The sequence below is a fragment of the Brachypodium distachyon genome, chromosome 1 (assembly GCF_000005505.3).
Source record: "Brachypodium distachyon strain Bd21 chromosome 1, Brachypodium_distachyon_v3.0, whole genome shotgun sequence".
NCBI classification, from domain to species: Eukaryota; Viridiplantae; Streptophyta; class Magnoliopsida; order Poales; family Poaceae; genus Brachypodium; species Brachypodium distachyon.
Window position 1 is genome coordinate 56118434 of NC_016131.3, and position 20362 is coordinate 56138795.

A 20362-nucleotide genomic window follows, 5' to 3' on the forward strand; every position below is an offset into this window, starting at 1 on the left:
GCAGGTGGTTGATTTTTTTGTTACTAGCTAGATGTGCATGATTAGGCTGAAACAAATGGGAAAATGACGACTTGATTTTCATTGATTTTTTTTGTAAGATCAGCGTCTGAATTTACATGCTTCTGTGTGTGAAGGCTGATCTGGAATGTTCATACTCCATTTAGCAAAAAAAACATCTTGGTACATTAGTAAATGATCTGAACTCTATTAACACGTACATAAACTCTGTTACGGAGTAGGGTGAAATTTGTACAGTTGAAAGCCTTCTGTAACCTGGAAATACAAACTTGTGTGCTCGTCTTTTGAAAGCCTTCGGAGACAAGGAAGAAGATTAGGGAAGGGGACAAAAGTTGACTGGTCAATTTGGGCAAAAGAGCAGTAAACCGGCGAATTAGAGAGGGGAAGGATGGGAGAGCGCAAGGCAGGGCTAGTGTAGGAGTAGAGGTGAGGAATTCGGCCCACGTACAGTGCTAGTGTAGCTGGGATTTGCTCCATTCCATATGTTGCTACCGGAGTGGGCCTTTAGTTATTTTTGGCAATGTAATGGGCTTCTTCCACTGTGTAGTGTGCACACTGTAATTTTACATTTTGCACGCTTGTGAAACTGAAATTGCAGAATGCAACTTCATTATGGCAAATGTGCAACTACGTCAGATGTATTTTGTAGATTCAAAGTTGCACACAAAACTATTTTTTACTATGTATTGCTCAACTGCCTTGTCATGCACTTTAAAAAGAGCGAAATGCACCATTCATATATAATCTTGATATAGATGAACACTGCTGTACATAAAGTTGCACATCATGTATTTGGAACCATGAACTTGGCACGAGTGAACACTTAAGTCCAATTTGACCTCCATTTGTGGGCCAAAAACTGTGAACATTACAGTTAACTCTCTTAGAAAAAACAAGTGTTTCCCCATGCCAAGCTCATGGTGCAAAAATGAAGGATTTGCATCTTTGTGTAACAATGTGTTGTCATGTGCCAAGTTCACGCACCCTTGCAGCTAACTCCTTTTAAAAAGCTAAAGTCCCCCTTGTACTGTTGTTGGACCCGTAGCATTGTAGAATTTTAAAGCCAATTAACTCTCTTCATGGATATATATTGGTGGACCCGTAGCATCACAAACTTACACTTTAAGGAGCCACACCCTAACTTGCAGTTGTGTGAGTATACTAGTCTCAAAATGTCCGGCGTCGATCATTAACATACCACCAACTATTTTCTTCCGGTAAATAAAACCACTCATCTCACAACTACTTTTTCTTCCACCAAACAAAATCATCTCATCCCTCGATAAAAATAAAGTCACACGAGCTTCTACATCCCTCAACAAGAAGTTGTCGAAATATGAAGTACACGTGGAATGGTGGAGCAATGGGTACACGTATACATAGTTATACTCAGCTCGTTTTCCATACTTCAAATGAAGCAATGGTCTGGTCTGACTACATGGCATGGCATGGCATGATATGGGTTTAGGAGACATTGGGAATATGTATTTTACCTTATTACAGATGCAAACTTCGTCTTCGTGGCTTCATAGATCGCGCCTATTAGTTCACACCCAAGTTGTATGCAGAGACTGCACCCACAATGCAGAAAAGGGTCTCCCGGCCAACATAACTCAAATGCGGGTTGCGACGAAGGAGAAACACTCGCCCCAGCTTTGCAAAAGAATGTAAGGTCTCGGACCATCGGGCTGCAGAAAAGGCTCTCCCAGCCAACACTACCTTCCTTTCGCTCTCTCTGATCCTACACTACCCCCTTGACCATCGGAATGGTGAAGTAGTTGCGTCCTTGACTTCCTTCCCAGGCTTGTTAATGTCCTCCTCCCCAATTAAGCTGGTCAGCAGCCTCCGTCGACTCGTTCGTCCACAATCTTTGGCCACACGTCTCCTTTCCGGCCGGCAAACTCGTGCTCCGCCGACCCCTTGCAGGTGGTTGATTTTGCAAAGAAAAGCTGGGTATGCGGCTAGGATTTTTTTGTTACTAGCTAGATGTGCCTGATTAGGCTGAAACAAATGGGAAAATGACGATTTGATTTTCATTGATTTTTTTTTGTAAGATTACCGTCTGAATTTACATGCTTCTGTGTGTGAAGGCCGATCTGGAATGTTCACACTCCATTTAGCGAAAAAAAGAATTTCTTTGTACACTAGTAAATGATCTGAACTCTATTAACACATAAACTCTGTTACGGAGTAGGGTGAAATTTGTACAGTTGAAAGCCTTCTGTAACATGGAAATACAAACTTTTGTGCTGTCTGACCCGCTGTACTTCCAGGCTGAGGTCATATTAATTTGAGCCTTAATTTGCTGGCACGTGTCGATTTACATGCTCGGGGAGTCAAACAAACGATGATGCTACAGTCACAAAAAAGAAACAATGTTGCTAGAAAGACTCGTTAGTTAGCAAGACATGTATCACGGGCATTATATTCTTACTGTTGGAGCACATTTATGGTGTTTAATCAATGTATTAGCAGTAACTAATAATCTTGAGTAAATTACAGGTAAACCCATGTTTTGCGGCTCTCGTAACAGAAAACCACGAACCCAGTGATTTTTAACTGATACCCACAAGTTTAACATTAATTAGGAGTAACAAAACACTCCGAGAATCACAGTTTCACCAAATTAGCGATTCGGGCCCACATGTCATACTCACGAGTCTGAGTTTTAGCTCCAATCTTACAGCCATTGGCTTGAGCCTAAGATAGGGTAGGAGCCAAGCGGCTTAGGAGTTATCCCCTTCCAAGCCAACCAGTCCGCACATGCGCAGGAGGAGTTGATGCTGGCGTCGGCCGTGCACAGGCCGAGGGATCTGCTCCGGTGCGGTGGTGATGAGCGTGGTGCGTGCACTGGCACGGCCGCATGCTGGTGCGTGCAGTGGCGTCAACATGAAGCCACCCCCGCCGGTGCAGAGGAGGAAGACAACATAGGACGAGACAAGGACATAGCTGTAAATCCGTAATAACTCATCTCCAATCCTATTCCTCTATTGTTTAGTTATCTCATTAACGTCTGTTTTTTCACCCTTCTATCTTACATGAGCTTCTCATTTTCTCAAAGCAGAGAAGAGCAGTGATACATATCCAAATTTATTGCAAGAGTTTACTCATCTCGCAACTATACTTTCTCTTCCACTAAACAAAACCATCTCATCCCTATATATAAAACGAATCACACGAGCTTCTATATCCCGCACTAGGAAGTTATGGAAGCATACGTCGGATAGTGGACGATGAGTACACATATATGTAGCTATAATCGCTTGCTTTCCACACTTCAAATGAATCGGTGTTTTTTCTAGATGGCAGGACATGGGTTTAGGAGACATTGGGAATGGATGTTTTACACACGGATATTGTTGAGGATTTTTCCCCCGCCTGCACAGGCCACATCTTGGTGGATGTCTTTTGCCCTTCTGGTGGTGTGCTGCAAGGGCAGGCGATGCCCAGACGACGGGCGCTGCTGAACGAAACGGGGTGCGCAGAAAAAGTGATGACATGGCTTTGAAAGAGAGCATCAAAATGATGTAGTGGGGTTCTCCCTCTTACATACAGAAGATTCCGGAACCAAGATTCAGCTTCTCCTGAGGGTTGTTTGGTTGCATATATCATACCTGGTTCGCACAAGAGCTATAGATGGAGGCATGTTTGGTAGGTTGAATTGCACGTAGAGCCTGCATCCACGATGCAGAAAAGGGTCTCGTTCCAAGACAAAAACGTGAGAAGAGCACGAGAGCTATAGTTGTAGAACTAAAATTATAGGCAGCATTATTTTTTCAATTACCTCGTCACACATTTGAAGAAGTACCAAATGTGGACATCATGTATTTGGCATCATGAAATTTGGCACGAGGGAACACTTTAGTTCCAGGTCGAGATCTCCACTTGCGGGCCAAAAAATTGCCAAGTTCAACATTACGATTAGCTCTTTTAGAAAAGCCAACCGTTTCCCCGACCAAGCCCATGGTACAAAAATGTAGGATTTGCAACTTTATGTATTTAAGTGTTGCTCTGTGTCAAGACATTCGCAGTTAAAAAAAAAAGCTAAAGTTCCACGTGTATTGTCTGTGGACAGATAACATTGTCGAATTATTTAAAAAGCCAATTCATACTCTTATTTAAAAGGACTATAGATTTATAGTTTACATAGCCACACCTAACTTGTATTTACGTGAGTATATGTTGTATTCTTAAAATGTCCGTCCTCGAGAGCCAAGGATGTAGCACCAACTATCCCTCTTCCAGTAAAGAAAACCACTCATCTCACAACTACATTCTCTTCCACTAGACAAAAGTACAAAACCATATCATCCCTGTATATAAAGTTACACGAGTCTTCTATATCCTGTACTAGGAAGTTGTCGAAATATGAAGCATACGTGGGATAGTGGACAATGAGTACACATATACATAGCTATAATCACTCATTTTCCATATTTCAAATGAAAAAATGTTTTGACTACATGGCGGGACGACATGGGTCTAGGAGACATTGGGAATGGGTGTTTTACCTTAGTCTGGAACCAATCTCCAGCTTCTTCTTGTTTGGTTCCTTAGATCGCACCTGATTCGCACCATAGCTATAGGTGGAGACCTTTTTGATAGGTTGGGTTGTGTGTAGAGCCTGCAGCTGTAATTAAGTAAAAGGCCTCCATGTCAGGATGAGGAAAACGTGAGGATTGAGCATAGCTCGCAGGCGGGTTGCGACGAGGACAAACCCCCAGCACTCGCATCGCAGATGAGACACCTAGGACTTGCTTTCTCTCGAGCTCTCTCTCACCCTACTACTCCCCCTCCAGATCCAAGGTGTTGGGCTGCTCGTCGGCATCTTCCTCAACAAACTCATCAGCGTCTTCTGTTCATGGTTGTCGGCGTCCTCCTCCTCATGTTGGTCAGCACTCAGCAGTCCCCGACCTCGTCCGTGCGTGCTCTTGTCACCAATGTCATGTGGCAAAACAAGGCTAGGTTCAACACATGTCTAGGATATTTTGTTAAGGGATGTACTTGATTGAGCTGAAACAAAATGGGAAAATGACGGCTACGTTTTATTAAGCGTACAGTACAACAAAACGCATACCTAACGGCTCTTGTAACCGAAAACCACAAACTCGAATGATTTTAACTGATACCCACAAGACAAAGTCTAATGAGTAACAAATAACACCGAAATGATTGGTTTGGCCATGTTAATTATTCTGGCCCACCTTCCATACTCACGAGCCATTTTTCTGGCTCAATATAGCGAGCCATCCACTTGAGCTGCATCCGAGGCGAGCCGAACAAGCAGTTGCTTTCTCCATCCCGTTCCCTTCTCTCTTATGTCCCACTCAAGATTCATAAAAGTGAAGCACATGGGAAGAGAAATATATATTGGCATATAGAGATGGTTTTACCTAAGATGACCATATATATATGAGAACCTTACTAGTAGCTAGCTAAAAGTCAAGCTAAGTTAGCTCCATACCATCCAGTTTTTATTGGAAACCATTTTTCACACTCAAAATCAAACGATGTTGTAGTCACATGGCATGAGCTTGGGAGACATTGGGAAAACTTGTTTTACGTGCTGATCAACTAACTCTGCATCGTCAGCCCCAGCATGAATAATAATGCGCATATGATCCATAGTGCTAGCAGCCACTATATTAGGCCTAGTTTGAATTAAGAGCAGTTCATTGCATTTTTATTTTGACTAAGAGTTGCCTACGATTTTTTTTTTGTGTGTGTGAGGAAGTTGCCCACGATTTCAGTTGAAAGGGACTGGCAGCTTCAGAGTTTGTACAGAAAACAGAACAAATTGCGAAGTCAGCGAAGGAAGCTAAAGAACCCCTAGTGACCACACGTATCAACAAGCTTTCAAATAACAATATGCTATTTGAACAAGCAGCATCAGAACAGAACACAAGAAACACATTAGCAGAGAAACAGAAGAAAGTGCGACAGAAACAGAAGAAAGAACAGAACACAAGAAACACTCCATCACCTGGTCCATCAACTGCAGTATGAAGTATGCAATCTGAACTTGCCTCATTTTTCTGCAGAATGAACCAGTCCTTTAACATACAACATATGTAATACATCTCAGAATGTGGGTTACTGACTATCTTGCAATGGAAGCAAGCTTTGTTTCTCAGCTTCAGAATTGCCCAACAAACAGCCAACACCCTCACAGCGAACAGTGCTCATCGAATTACCGTACCCTTATACCAGTCGATCAGACATATCATTCATGTCTTTGGGTCCATCAGATACACCAAAGGCACATCTAATTACCCCAGACATAGTGGGCTAAAGGTGAAGGATAAATGTCTGATGGATTCATCAGCTTCACGAAATTAGCAAGTTTTACCTCCTTGACAGACTCTCTGTACCAAATTATCTTTCTAGAGCATATCAACGCGTCTTCCATGTTCCATTGGGAGCCTCTCGTTCTATTCATGCCCCTCTGGGCGGGTCACGCTGGATCTGGTCCGTTCGGTAGAGCGTGCCTTGAGGACAAGTTGTGGTGGAGGTCCTTTGGTGTCGTGTTTGATGGTGCGTTTCGGTGGCTTCATTGACACATGGGGGATACCTGTCCATTATATCTGGTTTTCGGGTGGTGGGAAAAAACACTAGCCACAAAAATATTTTGATTCTTGTTGGAAAACGAAAATCAGTTTCAATGAGCTTAAGATAGAAGGATCTTATTGAAAATTGCCCACTTTTAGGGAAGAACTAGAGCATCATATCCTTCTGACCATTTAACCAACTTTTGACACATTCAGCATATTGATCTATTTCAACATCAATTGTCCGAGATTATAAAGTCTTCTACAAAACATATTTTCTTTAGAGCTCATCTGCAAGCATGTTGATCAACCCGGAGTCACGTTCTGCACAAATCTGACGGGCAACAAGAATTCCATCACCAACGCCGTCGATATCAACATAAGATGTCTCTAACGGTCGGCTCTCGCGGGAGGGCGATCTCGCCCCCGCCGCCGGTGCCCGGCCTCGCCTCTGCTGGCAGCGCCACCCCAATGCCTGGGCGGCTCCTCTTTCTATGCCTGTCGTTGCAGCTGCCTCCTTGGCGTCCACTGTGCGATCTGCTTCTCCGTTGCTCTTTGAGGGCGACTATGCGGTGCCCACTGTCGCCCTGCCTGCGATGGTGCCTTCCGGCCCGGCCTCCGTTGCCGAGGGTTTTTGGCTCAATGCTGCTCGGGATCTGCAGGTTGCTTTTGACTTCCTCACACCTCCTTCACGCCGCCCTGCTATGGTGCTCTCGTCCACGTCGTCCTTCATCGACTGCTTTGGTGATCTCTGCCGTGCCGGCTACTCCGAGGTGGAGGCTTTCCAGTCCGTCTGTCTGGAGGATGCCTCTTGCCGTGCTGCCGGAGTCTCCATGGTGCTGCAATTGGCCTCTTTTCTTCAGAAGTTCCCGGAGTTCATTCTGCAACACTCTCTTCCCGGGCCTCCTCCTGGATCGCCGGCCTCGCCCACGACCCCATGCTTCAACGACATCGTCGTGGGTCAACGCTTCGCGCGCACGATCTTCTCGTCTCACCGTCAACCTGTTCACCCTTTGTCTGCTGAGGCTGCCTTCCTCATGGTGGTTTCCTTTGGACGCGCTGACTTTAAGTTGGACATGCCGTCGGTGGAGCAGGCACTCGACGCTGTGCTTGGGGCGCGCGGTGCTCTTCTCCAGGTCGGTAGGCAGGCCAATCGCGTCTTCCGCTTCGTGGTTTGCAGCAAGCATGTTGGTTTAGCTGTTCTCAAGCTCAGTGCGTTCGCTTGCAAGCGCTTCATCTGCTTCTTCCATCTCTGGAGTTCGGGCGGGCCTAACTGGCGCCGTGAGTATGCGCTCTGGTTGGCCGAGTCGGAGGAAGATTGGTCCCTGGTTCTTCGCTCCAAATGCACGACTGCCAATGCTCTGCAGGCCATGGCCATTGGTGACAAACTTAGTCCTCATTCGATTCTCAAGAAGCGTTCTTCTGCGCGTCGCGCGCGACCTGGTCATCTTCTCTTTGCCGACTACGTCGCGTATGAAGCTTGTTTGGGATACTTTCGATCGTCGTTGGTCTCGCCGGACCCCTCGCCGGTGCTGGTGCTGGGCGAGTTTCAGTTTCCCATTCCTGAGTGCCCTCCTCGCCTGCCGTCCGCCAGGTGTCCGTTACGCTTTGGCCAACCCTCCCCCCCTCCCCCGTTCTTCCGCTCATGCCCATGCTGTCGCGGGTGATATGTCGACCGCCTGTTTGCCCGTGCATTGTGTGGGTGCATGCGCGGCGTCCGGGAGTCAGATTTTTCCTCCTCGTCATGATTACTTGCTGCCTGCTGACCCTGGTAGGGGTCTCGGTTTGACGTCTTTGCCGTCCGATAGGCCTCGGGCTAGCCCTGTGGCCTGCATGCCTCCCCGTCTCTTCCCCCGCATTAATTATGGGCGATTGGACCTGGCTTGTGGCTTGGGCCGGTGGCCTGCTCGGCCTTTTCGCCTCCCGGTGCGCCCTGGACGCGTGGAGACCTTTGATCTGCCCCGGGCCCGGCGTCAGTGTCCGTTGTTTGGGTTGGGTGTCCCCTTGGGTGCCTATCGGCCGTCTCTGCTTTGTCACATCAACCTCGATTCTCGCCTCTCGCCGCCTCCTGCTCCCTCTTCATGCTACGCTGTGTCTACTGTTACTACTCCACGCTGTTCTCCCAGGCCGATTCAGTTCCCCACACCAATCTCACATTTCGCTCTGCTCTTGGTGCCTGCGGCAACTCGGCGCCCTTGCTTCATGGCCAACTTCGATTTCGACCCCTCGAGTTGGGTCCCTGAGGGCCTCCAATGGCTTGATGGTGGCGATGACCAGACGCGGGAGGCGACCATCTTCGTCGGCGAGCAGCCGGCCCATTCCCACGACAACTGCACGATTGCCGTCGTCAATCCGCTAGATCCTGACCTGCCTGTGCTCGTCCGTGAGCAGACGCTAGCTGAGGTACTAAATGTCATCACCGCTCCTCCCCATAATCTTGTGGTTCTTTGATCCAACATTCATCCGTTCTGCGCTAGGGTCATTCGTTTTGAGGATGTTCTTACCCGAGATAGATTGGTTTCGCGTCCTAGTTTCTTTCATCTGGCGGGGGGCAGAGTTCTATATTTCATGCGCCATGATGAGGCGCGCAATGTCAGACGCACTGAGGGCTTGCGCTTGTTCTATGTGATGTTTTTGGGTTGGCCTTTGGACTTCTGTGAGGAAAGGTTATTTCGCAGGGCTGTGCCTCAGTATGGGATTCCTTTGAATTGGGTTGATCGCCACATGAAAGAGGCTTATATTTTGATTAGATGTCTCATTAAGGAGCACCTCTAGGTTCCTCATAGTACTATCTTGGAGCACGTCTGCATGTATGGTGGCCGGGGTCGTTCTTGGACCATGCCCACCATGCTTCTTGATGGCGATTTGGATGGAGTCTTGCTCTTTGAGGAGGAGCTTCCGAAGGGCGCCAGAAACCGTCACGCTCCTCTTCCGCCTCCGGCTCCAGAGGATGGTTGGGGTCTTTGGGATCAGCCCGATGAGAATGATGGGGGTAATGCTGCTGCTGGGGGTTGAGCCGGATGTTCAGATGCCGGAATCCCGCCTCGTGACCATGGATCTCCATGCTCCTCAACGCCCTCTTGGCCGTAACATCATCAGGGGACCTGCTCGCTCGGACAATATGGACTCGGTCAGCTCACACTCTGTGGTGCCCTTTGTTGCGCGCCCCCAGCCGAGGCGCGTGGTTTCCCGGGCATCAGTTTTCGCTCCCCGCCGCCTGCCCCTTCTGTGGATTTGTGACCTGAGCCGGTGCCTCTTCTTGAGCAACTCGGCTTGACTTCGGAGTTTGATCAGCAGCTTCAGATTGCTCTTCTGGAATGGCAGTCCAGATCACATGCTGTCCCTCCTCCTTCTCAGTTTGACCCTTTTGATCCCAAGGGAAAGAGAATCATCTCCAGCCAGCCTAGTCCGGACAATATTTCCCTCCCCGGGAATTTGACTGCCGGTCCCTCGACGACTCTACCTGAGCACTCCCCTGCCTCCTGGCCTTTCCCTCTTGACAGAGTTCCAGGGCTCACTCCCTCGGCTCCCGTGATGGCCGCTCATGATTTCAGCTCTGCTCCCCTGGCTAGCAACATCCTTACTCTCCTCGAGCAGTAGTAGGCCAACTCTATTCAGTCCATTGCCCCCACTCCTGGAAAGAAGAGGTGGCTCATTAGATTTTTGCAGAATCTGCTTGATAAGGAAGAATCTGGTTCTGCTGAGCAACGGGATGCTGATCCCCCTCTCTCCCCCATCAGAACTGTCAACTTGCATGGTATTGGTGCGCTTAATGACCCTGCCCCTACTACTTCTCACACCAATGTGGTGACCAGAGCCAGAAGCATTCAGAGCTTTGATAAGTTTTACACCAGGCGCAACAAGAGTGTTGATTTGGTTGCTTCCCGCCCTCCCCCAGTTCAAGCGTTGGGCCGTGCTGCTCCGGCCCAATCTGCTCCTGCCCAAGATGGTAGAGGGCCCATTTCTGAATCTGAAGTGAGAAGAAGCCCCAGACTCAGCAACCTCAGCCAAGGATTCAAGCGCGACTATGCTCTGATGCATCGTGGGGGTTCCCAGAATCTGCCCCGTCAGAATAGATCTGCTTCTTTCTCCAGTTCCAGCGTTGGTTCTCAGACCCAATCCACTGCTCGTCGCTCGGTTGATCAAGGTGTCCCTGCGGAGCTGCGACAACATTTACAACCCTCTGAGTAGTCCTCTGTTCCTGTGCCTATTCCCATCCAGATGATCCAGTCCACCGGTGAACGCTTCTGTGGTCTCGCTCATGTGGAGCTGGAGACGGACAAGCTGAACAACCCTGAAGGTGTTCCCAATGTTAGCACACCCGATGCTTAGTGGGCGCTGGCGGCCCATAACTGTCAGTTGCTGGAGTTGCTGTTGGAGGTCTCCAGGTGGTGCTCAGGGATGTCACTTTTGTGGATCGTTGGACTCCTTTTTTGCGCTCGTGCGTGCTGCAGGTTGTGCCTGCTGGCCGAGGGGGGCTGTGTCCCTCTCGTTTTTACTGCTCTTTCAGACTGTTTTTAATGAATAGTACAACGTCTTGTAATCGGGCTTGGAACATTCTGTGTTGGAATGTCCGTGGCATCAATGCGCCCTTTAAGCATGATCCTGTTCGTGCGCGTACTCTTGATGGTGACTGTGCTGTGGTCTGTCTCCAGGAGACCAAAAAGACCTCGTTTGATCTTCCTTTTGTTAAGAAGTTTATGCCTCGTCGCTTGGATCACTTCGCTCTCGTCCCCTCTTTTGGTCTTGTGGGCAATTCGGGTGGCTTGATTACCATTTGGGATGGGGCTCTCTTCGCTGGTATTGTGTTGGATGCACTTCCTTTTGCTCTTCACGTTGAGCTTCGCTCTAAGCTCTCGGCTGACTGCTTCCACATCGTCAACATTTACGGTCCCTGCTCTGAACCGGATCGTTCTCAGTTCCTCGACTGGCTTTGTGCCCTGGATATTGGGGAGGACGATGACTGGTTATTTCTGGGGGACTTCAACCTCTACAAATCCCTGGAAAACCACAACCAGCCGGGCGGCAACGTTCAAGACATTCTCAACTTCAACAACGCGATCGCTGCCCTGGAGCTCAATGAGTTGCCTCTGCAAGGAAGAGCTTTCACTTGGAGCAACATGCAAGATGATCCCCTCTTGGAGCAAGTTGATTGGTTCTTCACTTCCAATGCTTGGGTGCTCAATCACCCTAACAATTCGGTGCGTCCATTGGTACGCTCCACGTCTGATCATGTGCCATGCGTTGTGAGTATTGCTTCTTTCATTCCGAAGCCCGCGGTGTTTAGATTCGAAAACTATTGGACGAAACTGCCTGGTTTCATGGAGGTGGTGGCCACCTTTTGGAATTTGCCGGTGCGGGCTCACACCTCTACGGGGAGGTTGGTTGCCAAGCTCAAGGCTGCGCATCGGGGTTTGAAGATTTGGAGAAAGCGTGCTTCTAGGCTCGACACCTGGATTTCTAACAGTGACTTGATCATCAACGAGCTGGATCACCTGGAGGAGTTGAGGCAGCTGGTCATTCATGAAAGTAATTTTCGGGCGCCGCTCAAGATTCATGTTTTGAAACTGCACAGTTTGAAGAAGATGATTTGGCAACAAAGATGTTCTATTTGATGGGCCAAACTGGGTGATGAGTGCACCAAATTCTTTCATGCTTGGGCCACCAAGGCTCATAGACGCAACATGGTCCCCTCGATCCGTGGGCCTGATGGGCTCGTTGCTGATTCGCATCAAGCTAAAGCCCACGCCTTGTGGAATGTCTTCCGCGACCGCATGGGCTAGGCCGAACCGCGTAGCCTCCACCCTGCGTTGGCCTGCCTCATCACTCGCCACGATGGGCTCAGGGAACTGTCTGCTCCTTTCTCGGTGGATGAAATTGACGCTGTGGTCCAGCACCTCCCGTCTGATAGAGCTCCTGGGCTAGACGACTTCAATGGCTTGTTTCTCAAGTGCTGCTGGCATATTATCAAGAATGAGTTCTATGAATTGTGCAATGATTTTTTCAATCACAATATCAGTCTCCGGTGTCTGAATTCCTCCTTCATCATCCTGATTCCGAAAGTTCTCTCCCCTGAGTCTGTCAATGATTTTCGGCCCATCTTGTTGTTAAACTCTTGTCTCAAGCTGATCACCAAGATCCTATCCGTCCGACTGCAACGTTGCATCCTCAAGCTGGTCCATGACAACCAATATGGTTTTCTTAAGTGCCACTTCATCCAAGATTGTCTGTCTTGGTCTCTGGAATACATTCATCAATGCGTCACATGGGATTAATTTGATGATAAATGGATGGGATGGATCGAGAATCTGCTGGACTCGGGCTCCTCTTCAGTGCTTCTCAACGGCGTTCCTGGCAAGCAGTTCAGATGCCTCCGGGGTGTGCAACAAGGGGATCCCCTGTCCCCTCTGCTCTTTGTTCTTGCGGCATATTTGCTTCAGATCATCATCAACAGAGATTTTCACCTCAACTTGTTGGGACTCCCGATTCCTAACAATGATACCCATTTCCCCATTGTCCGGTATGCTGATGACACTTTGATCATCATGCAGGCCTCGGGTTGGCAATTGATTTGCCTCAAGGCGCTTCTTGGGTCCTTTGCACAGGCCACTGGCCTCCGGGTTAATTTCGCCAAATCCTGCTTGATTCCCATCAATATTCCAGATCAAAAAGCTAGACACCTGGCTGCTACGATGGGTTGTGCGGTGGGCATTTTCACCTACCTTGGGCAGCCGGTGGGTACTTCCAGGCCCAAGATCCGTGATCTCATGCCCATCATTGATCGTATCGATCGTAGGCTTGCGTCCTGTGCTTCCTTCCTGTCTTTCGGGGGGCGTCTTCAAGTTGTCAAGTCTGTTTTCTCGGCTCTGCCAGCCTATGCTCTTAGCGTTTTCAAGGTCCAGGAAGGTTTCAAGGAGGCGGTGGACAAGCGCAAGAGAATTGCCCTCTGGAACAAGTCTGAGATCACCGGCAGGTGCAAAGCCCTTGCGGCCTCGGACAAAGTTTGTTCCCCTAAAAGCTCTGGTGGCCTTGGCGTTCTCAACTTATCGGTCTTCAATGAAGCTCAGATGACCAAATTCCTTCACAAATTCTACAACCATGTCGACACTCCTTGGGTTAAGCTTATTTGGTCTTCTTACTACACTGGATCGGTGCCTAAATTGGATGATGGTGTTGGCTCTTTTTGGTGGAGAGACTTGGTGGGCCTTATTGCAGGGTATAAAGAGGTTGCTAGATGTCTTCCTAGCGGGGGATCCACCATTTCTTTCTGGAAAGATGCCTGGGACGGCGATCCCTTTATGACCAGATTCCCGCGCATTTTTTCGTTCGCGATCAACAAAGATATCACCCTGCTTGAGTTTCACTCTTCTGAAGATCACTATGGTCTCTTTGCTCTGCCCCTTTCCACTCTGGCCTTTGAGGAATTGCAACAGATTTTCAAGATTCTCCACAACGCGGCCTTGGATCAGATGGACCAAGACCTTTGGATTTGTCGCTGGGGATCCGGAGCCTTCTCCACCAAATTCTTCTATCAGCACCACTTCCCTGCTCTCCAAGGATGTCTCAGGTCCACATGGATTTGGAAGAACAATTGTTTGCTGAAGATCAAGGGTTTTGCCTGGCTCCTCTATCGCGATCGCCTCAATACCAAAGACATGATGGATCGCAGACATTGTAACCGTGATGGGGTGCTCAATTGTGCTCTCTGCACCAGCAGTTCAAGGGAAACAAGCGATCACCTCTTCTTCACTTGCCAGTTCAGCGTTGAGTGCTGGCTCAGGATTGGGGTGGACTGGTCGTCCCTGCCTTCGGCGCCTTCTCTTCCGGATCGTCTTCACCTCGTCAAAGCCTGCGCCCCTGCTAGAATTCACAGAGAAGTTTTCCTCTTTGTGGACTGGGAACTGTGGAAATGCAGAAATGATAAGATCTTCAACGATATCACTCCTTCTGTGTCGTCTTGGTTAGCTAGACTCCCCGTTTCTCTGAATGTTCAGATCTGTAGATTCAATTCTGGCTCCGTCAATGTCTTGAGGGCCTGGCTTGTTTCTCTTGCCTCGGTCCCATGAACTAGGTGCCTCTCTTTTCCCCCCCTCTATGTGTATCTCCCCCTGTAAACTGCTTGTGTTTGTGTCCCTTCATTATATAATATGTATGTATGTATGTATGTATGTATGTATGTATGTATGTATGTATGTATGTATGTATGTATGTATGTATGTATGTATGTATGTACTGTCGGAGCCTCTCCTACAGTTTTCGGTCAAAAAAAAAACATATTTTCTTTGGGCACTGTCCGTAAGACTTTAGCTACAGTTTTTTTGGGGTCATAAGCTATATTATAAGATCCTGAAACAAGACAACCAAAGATTAATTTGACACCAATCCAGATATCTTCCTACAACACAGTGTTCTGGCCATTACCTACTTTCGTACATTGAGCATAGAAAGGAAATTAAATTTTCATGATCCCTTACCAGAAATGAAATCTCCTTCTCTCTTTTTTCCATCACCACTGTCCCCTTAAACTGGGCTCAACATTTGTTGCCATGGACTATTTTCAGTCTCAACTCTCAAGCTTCCAGATCCACTCCCCGTTAAAAGGATAACTACTTCACACTGTTCATCAGCTTGGGAAGTACTCCACATCGCAGAGATAGACGAGGTGTTCCGGGAATAAAGTTCTGTTCTTCAAAAAACAAAAGGTTCCCCATCAATTGCCATAATTAAGCTTTTTCCTTAAAGTTCAGTAAACAGCAAAGTGCAGAGGCTCAGACACCAACCGGGAAACATTAATGGTTTTAATGCATGCCTCTGATTTAACTCCTCAGTTTTTTCTTGGTCTCTCTGATTTTGCATATCTTTGAGCAGAAATCATCAAAGCATGAATGAAGCAGAGAGAGGTTACCGCTTTGTTTTCTTAGCATTTGTAGCTAGCTGTGTGGATCTGTCAGATTGTGGTCTTGTAGCATTTGCAGCTGTGGATGGATGATCGATTCTGTGTTGAACCGTGGATTCTGTCTGTCTAAAATGTTTCTGTCTTGAATTGAATCGTGTGGATTGTTTTCGGCAATATAGGAGCACATGGAGTTTCTTACTCTTTTAGTTTTCATAATTTCTTCCAAGTCGATTCATATAGTTCAACCGACCGAGAGATATACAAGTTAGCAAGCGCACCCTGGGAAACTCCATTTAGTTTTTTATATGGGTATGTTGAGTTAGTCTGTTTTTCCTCGCAAAAAAAACTCCAATTAGTCTGTTTTTTCTTTTTTGCTATGTGCACCGATTGATGCAGAGGACAGGTATTCCTCCCCTTTTTGAAAAAAATAGTTAGTGTGTTTATTGACTCACAAGAGTGGGGGGCAAGGACACAATAAAAGTTCAGCCACTACGATTAAACCACTTCCGCTCACAATAAAAGTTTAAATCACACAACGACCTTACATGCCCTCTGGTATGTAACATACATGAGAGGAGTATATATATATATACATGGACATAGATAACATACATGGGAGGAGTATACACACACACACACACACAAATAGATAACATATGTGAGATATTTATCAAACTAGTGAGGTGCATGTTTCTAAGTTCCTCGTTGCCTAGAAATCGTTTTCCTTGCTTCAAATTAAGCTACTTCTGATTGTATGCAATGGATTTGGGAGACATTGGGAATAGGCATTTAACATCAAATCTCATCCAAGCTTCAGTTAGGCGAAGCCCTTAGCAATCATGAGTGATGGCTGGTAATGCACGCTTGACCCTCCAAATGGTTACAAACTGTTGTACATGCCTTTTAATTATTGGATCCTACTTTGCTTTGGAGTGCTTTCGAAGATGAAGCGTCGGGAAAACAACTAGGCTTCATAGTATTCATTAACCAAATTCCCACTAGTTGAGATGTGATCTATTTCCACGCAACCAGTGCCGAGAATCATGGCCACTGCCAAGAATCACGTCACTTGATTAATTAAATTAGAGGATTACAGTAGAACATTCCATGCATGGTTTAAAACGTCGGAAGCAAACTGAACTATAGATTGAAGCTCCATATTTGTGGTGTCCCAGCATTTTGAATTTTTCTACAAGTTAGAAACATAACTCATTTATGTAGGAAAGAATTTTGATGACTAGTTGAAATTTTTGAAATCATAAATAGTCCACCTATTTTTCCAAAACTTTTATGCACATCTGCAAAGTGTTGGAAGCAACTGAACTTGTGTATGGGGGGGAGTAGATGGAAGCAAGTTTATATGGGTACATAACATGACACATTATTTTGTTTATGAAGCACTTGCATAGGGTTGGGGAGATGGAAGAAACTTTTTATTAGGTGCAAGAAAACATCGTGCAATACCTTAGATGCATTCTAAGGGCCTCTTTCATATGTAGGAAAATCATAGGAAGATGAAATTTTGCTTTACTTTGATTGTGGTTTTCTTCATGTTCCTCAAAAAAGTGAAAAATCTGAAGACTTAGCATTGTTGATAGCCTGTGCACTCAACATTATTGCAGGTAGTTGTCACTGGTGCTGCACACATGTACCGAAAATTTTGTCTTGGGGACCCAGTGTTAACTAAGACTTTGCAGGATGCATTTTTGTGATATCTGTGTATATGCATGTTCTGTTTATGCATGATTTAGAGCTGGCAAAAGTGCTTCTTTAATGTGCAGAAATTTCGGTACCGTTTTTGATCTCCAACACTTACGTGTCACACCTTTTTGCTTGGAGGATGTCACAAAATGTTTTAAACTGGGCATATCTGTAGGATGATTGATAAAACCTGATATTGCGTATAGCAGGAAAGTGGGTACACGTGTTGTGGGTTTGGGGATGCCGCTAAATCAGGTGGCTCTATTGAAGTTATACCACAAATAAAGTGATGGTTCATGGTGCTTGACAAATTGATTGCATCAACTGAGAGAAGTTCCTGGCCTAAGGTATGTAATCGGAATTACATGTACATGCTATACTTGGTATCTGTTTTATGCAATAAATTAGTTTGGGGCCCAACTAATGTTGAAGAGAGAATTTCATATTGCCACTCAAATTTTGCTCATATGTCCAAATGCATTCAGAATTTTCTTGTTCCAAATTTGCCACTCAAAATTAATTTGCATAGGGTACAAATATGTCACTACCGTCAGTTGACTGCTAGCTGACCGTTAAATAAAAGATAAAAAGACAATTTTACTCCTAGATACTATGTTGATTTCCTTCACAACAAAATACTCCATCCGTCTCATTTTATTTGTCGTTTTAGATTTAGTCCAAATACCAAAGCACACGATTATTGCAACGGCTGAAACGGGAGATTGATTTTGTTGTAATTAAGCCCACACTTCACGCCGTCTCGCACGTGCGCAGCCCAGGCCCAGCGCATGCACACCAACCAAAGTAATTAGGCACTGTTGTTCTAAAAAAAGGTAATTAGGCACTGCGGTGAAAAAAAAGGTAATTAGACAGTAGGTAAATGGATTCCTGCTTCTGGAAACCGATATCAGTATTGCCCAATACGACACTTATTATGGGGAAAAATAAAAATCTAAAACGAGAAATAAAATGAGATGGATGGAGTATTTCGTTGTAAAGGAAAAATCAACATACCATTTAGGGTCAAGATTGTCTTTTAATTTCTTACTAGTAAGTGTGCACGTGAACGCACGTCCTTAAATCTCAAACTCTCTTTCAAATCTATTTCTCTTTAAGTTAAATTTGATTACCTCACTAAGCCATTTAAATAAGTGTCATTTTGCAATCATGTAACCTTACAGGCGAAGCTACCATTTCACTTTAAATGTGCACGTCACACACTTCTAAAATATAAAAGACGTATTTTAAATCTTACTTTTTTATAAGTTGTCTTTATTGCCCCTGTTCTTGTTTAGACACTTAAATATACATATGTCATGATCTAGCGATGTAAGCATGCATATCACTTGCTCAAAAATAATGTCCATGCTGGCGAGCACGATGTCGGAGGCGGCCATGCGGAATTGTGGATGGTCTCACAGAACAGGGATGCAATGCAAAAATCTAGTCACCAACTAACTCTTTCAGAATTACATCAGAGAAAGGTCAGAGCAAATCACAAAGGTAGTAGTGACCTGGTTAACATATTGCAGTATCAGCTCCTTCGTTTTGTTTCACGAAGCTGGTTCTCTATCCACACAATGGCCATCTCACAGGCTGTGCAAATAACGACCGAGCCGACATATTTTTTACCCACAACAGATTCAATTCCGTTACTGCAGAAGTTTATGGAAAAATGGAATTTATCCCATCATTAAAATGAGTTAGTAATGGAACTGAAATTGCAGTTTAAAATATTTATAATGAACTAATCTGATAGAGTACCATCAAAGACTGCACACTTTCTGTGGCTTTGTCTGCTCAAACATAGAACAAAATCATCTCAGCAAATCTATTCCATAGTTGGAAGTATGAACAGAAGATGGAAAATGCAGCAAAACACAAACCTGTACCAATAACAAGTGAAGGGTCATCTCTCCGTACTGGCTCACCTCTTCTTTACATTCTGTGTTGATAATCTCTCGGCACCGATTGCATGGTTCACCTGAGCAACTATAGCCTGGAAACAGCACAAAGATACGATTATTATCATGGAATATTGGCATTAGTTGTAATGTTATCAACATTTGCGAGCATTTTCCTTAAAAAAAATACTTGCAGGCCTTTCTCCAAACACTATCTAGCATTATCTCGATGCTAATAATTAATCTGAGTCAAGTGTCCATGATCACGAAAATATAGCACCAGATTGATAGAATAAATGGATCCTTGATTTCAAGATACAGATACATATTGGTCCGGCCAGCAGGGAATTCCCGGAGTACACAATATCAGCACACCCTTTGGCACAGAAACCAGTCGACTGGCCATCAACCAAAAGATCCCCCATGTTAAATTGCCATTAACCTCTGCGTCTCACAGGGACATAGGTGTGGTTTCCCTTATAGTGATTCGAGTCCACGCCACCAAAGACGAGCTCACCACCAGAAGATGCATCAGCTTCACGGTTATGCCAAAATGTGAAAATGTCGTCAGCGAGCAGTTTCTGCTCCTGCATGCTCAGCCTGTTGTTGCACACAAGAGAAAACCCATGTTCAGTTGGTAAGCAGCAAGAAATACTACGACAAAAGATAACTAATACTCCACTAATGTGGCGACTCTTCTTCCTCCTTCTCAAATCCCCTCTTCTTCCTCTCCTCAAATCCCGTCTATGACCAAATCCCGATTCTGCTCGCTGCTCCCGTGCGCAGCGCTGCCCGGCTGCTCCCTTCCGCTGCTCCCGAGGGCAAACACAAGGAGGATACGGCGGGCCGCCATGGAAGGCGATGCAGGGGGCAGGAGGCTGCGGGCTGCCGTCGTGGAAGGTGGAGAGGGGGGCAGGGGGCGGGGGCGCGTGCGCGATGGCGAAGATGCAGAGAAGAGCAGGTGGAGATCGGGAGTTGAGCGGGAAGGCAGAGGCGGGGCAGAGGCGGGCCGCGGGGGGAGGAGGCGGCGGCGCCCGCAAGGAAAGGGAAGCAGGAGGGGGCGTGGGGGCGGGCGAGGCGGGCTGAGGCCGCAGAGGCGGGCCGCGAGGGGAGGAGCCGAGGAGGCGGCGCCCGCAGGAGAAGGGAAGGTGGAGGCGGCTGGCGGCATGCGAGTCTGGCCGGGTGAGGAGAGAAAGAAAAAACGTTTCGGGGCGATGAAAACGCGGCGGGCTGAAAGATTCTGATGCGGGTGGAATTTCACGCTGTTAGCGAGTGGTTTGTGTTCAGGAGTCTGA

General features: G+C 46.6%; 2 long non-coding RNA genes across 6 annotated transcripts; one reads left to right on the forward strand and one right to left on the reverse strand.

The window, feature by feature from the left end:
• Positions 1 to 2727: 2727 nt before the first annotated feature.
• LOC112269773 lies at positions 2728 to 3902 on the forward strand. 2 transcript variants are annotated; one of them, XR_002961753.1, is made up of 2 exons: positions 2728 to 2977; positions 3321 to 3902. It is a non-coding gene; the product is annotated as an uncharacterized LOC112269773 (long non-coding RNA). The 2 variants fall into 2 exon arrangements; XR_002961754.1 differs by having other exon boundaries at positions 2728 to 2969.
• An 11018-nt stretch (positions 3903 to 14920) lies between these two features.
• On the reverse strand, positions 14921 to 20294 carry LOC106866829. Of its 4 annotated transcripts, none has more exons than XR_002961749.1 (4): positions 19050 to 20294; positions 18928 to 18959; positions 18678 to 18818; positions 14921 to 15247 (listed from the first exon to the last, which is right to left on the reverse strand). It is a non-coding gene; the product is annotated as an uncharacterized LOC106866829 (long non-coding RNA). The 4 variants fall into 4 exon arrangements; XR_002961751.1 differs by having other exon boundaries at positions 14921 to 15252; XR_002961750.1 differs by lacking the exon at positions 14921 to 15247 and having other exon boundaries at positions 18474 to 18818; positions 19050 to 19667; positions 19750 to 20288.
• Positions 20295 to 20362: the final 68 nt, after the last annotated feature.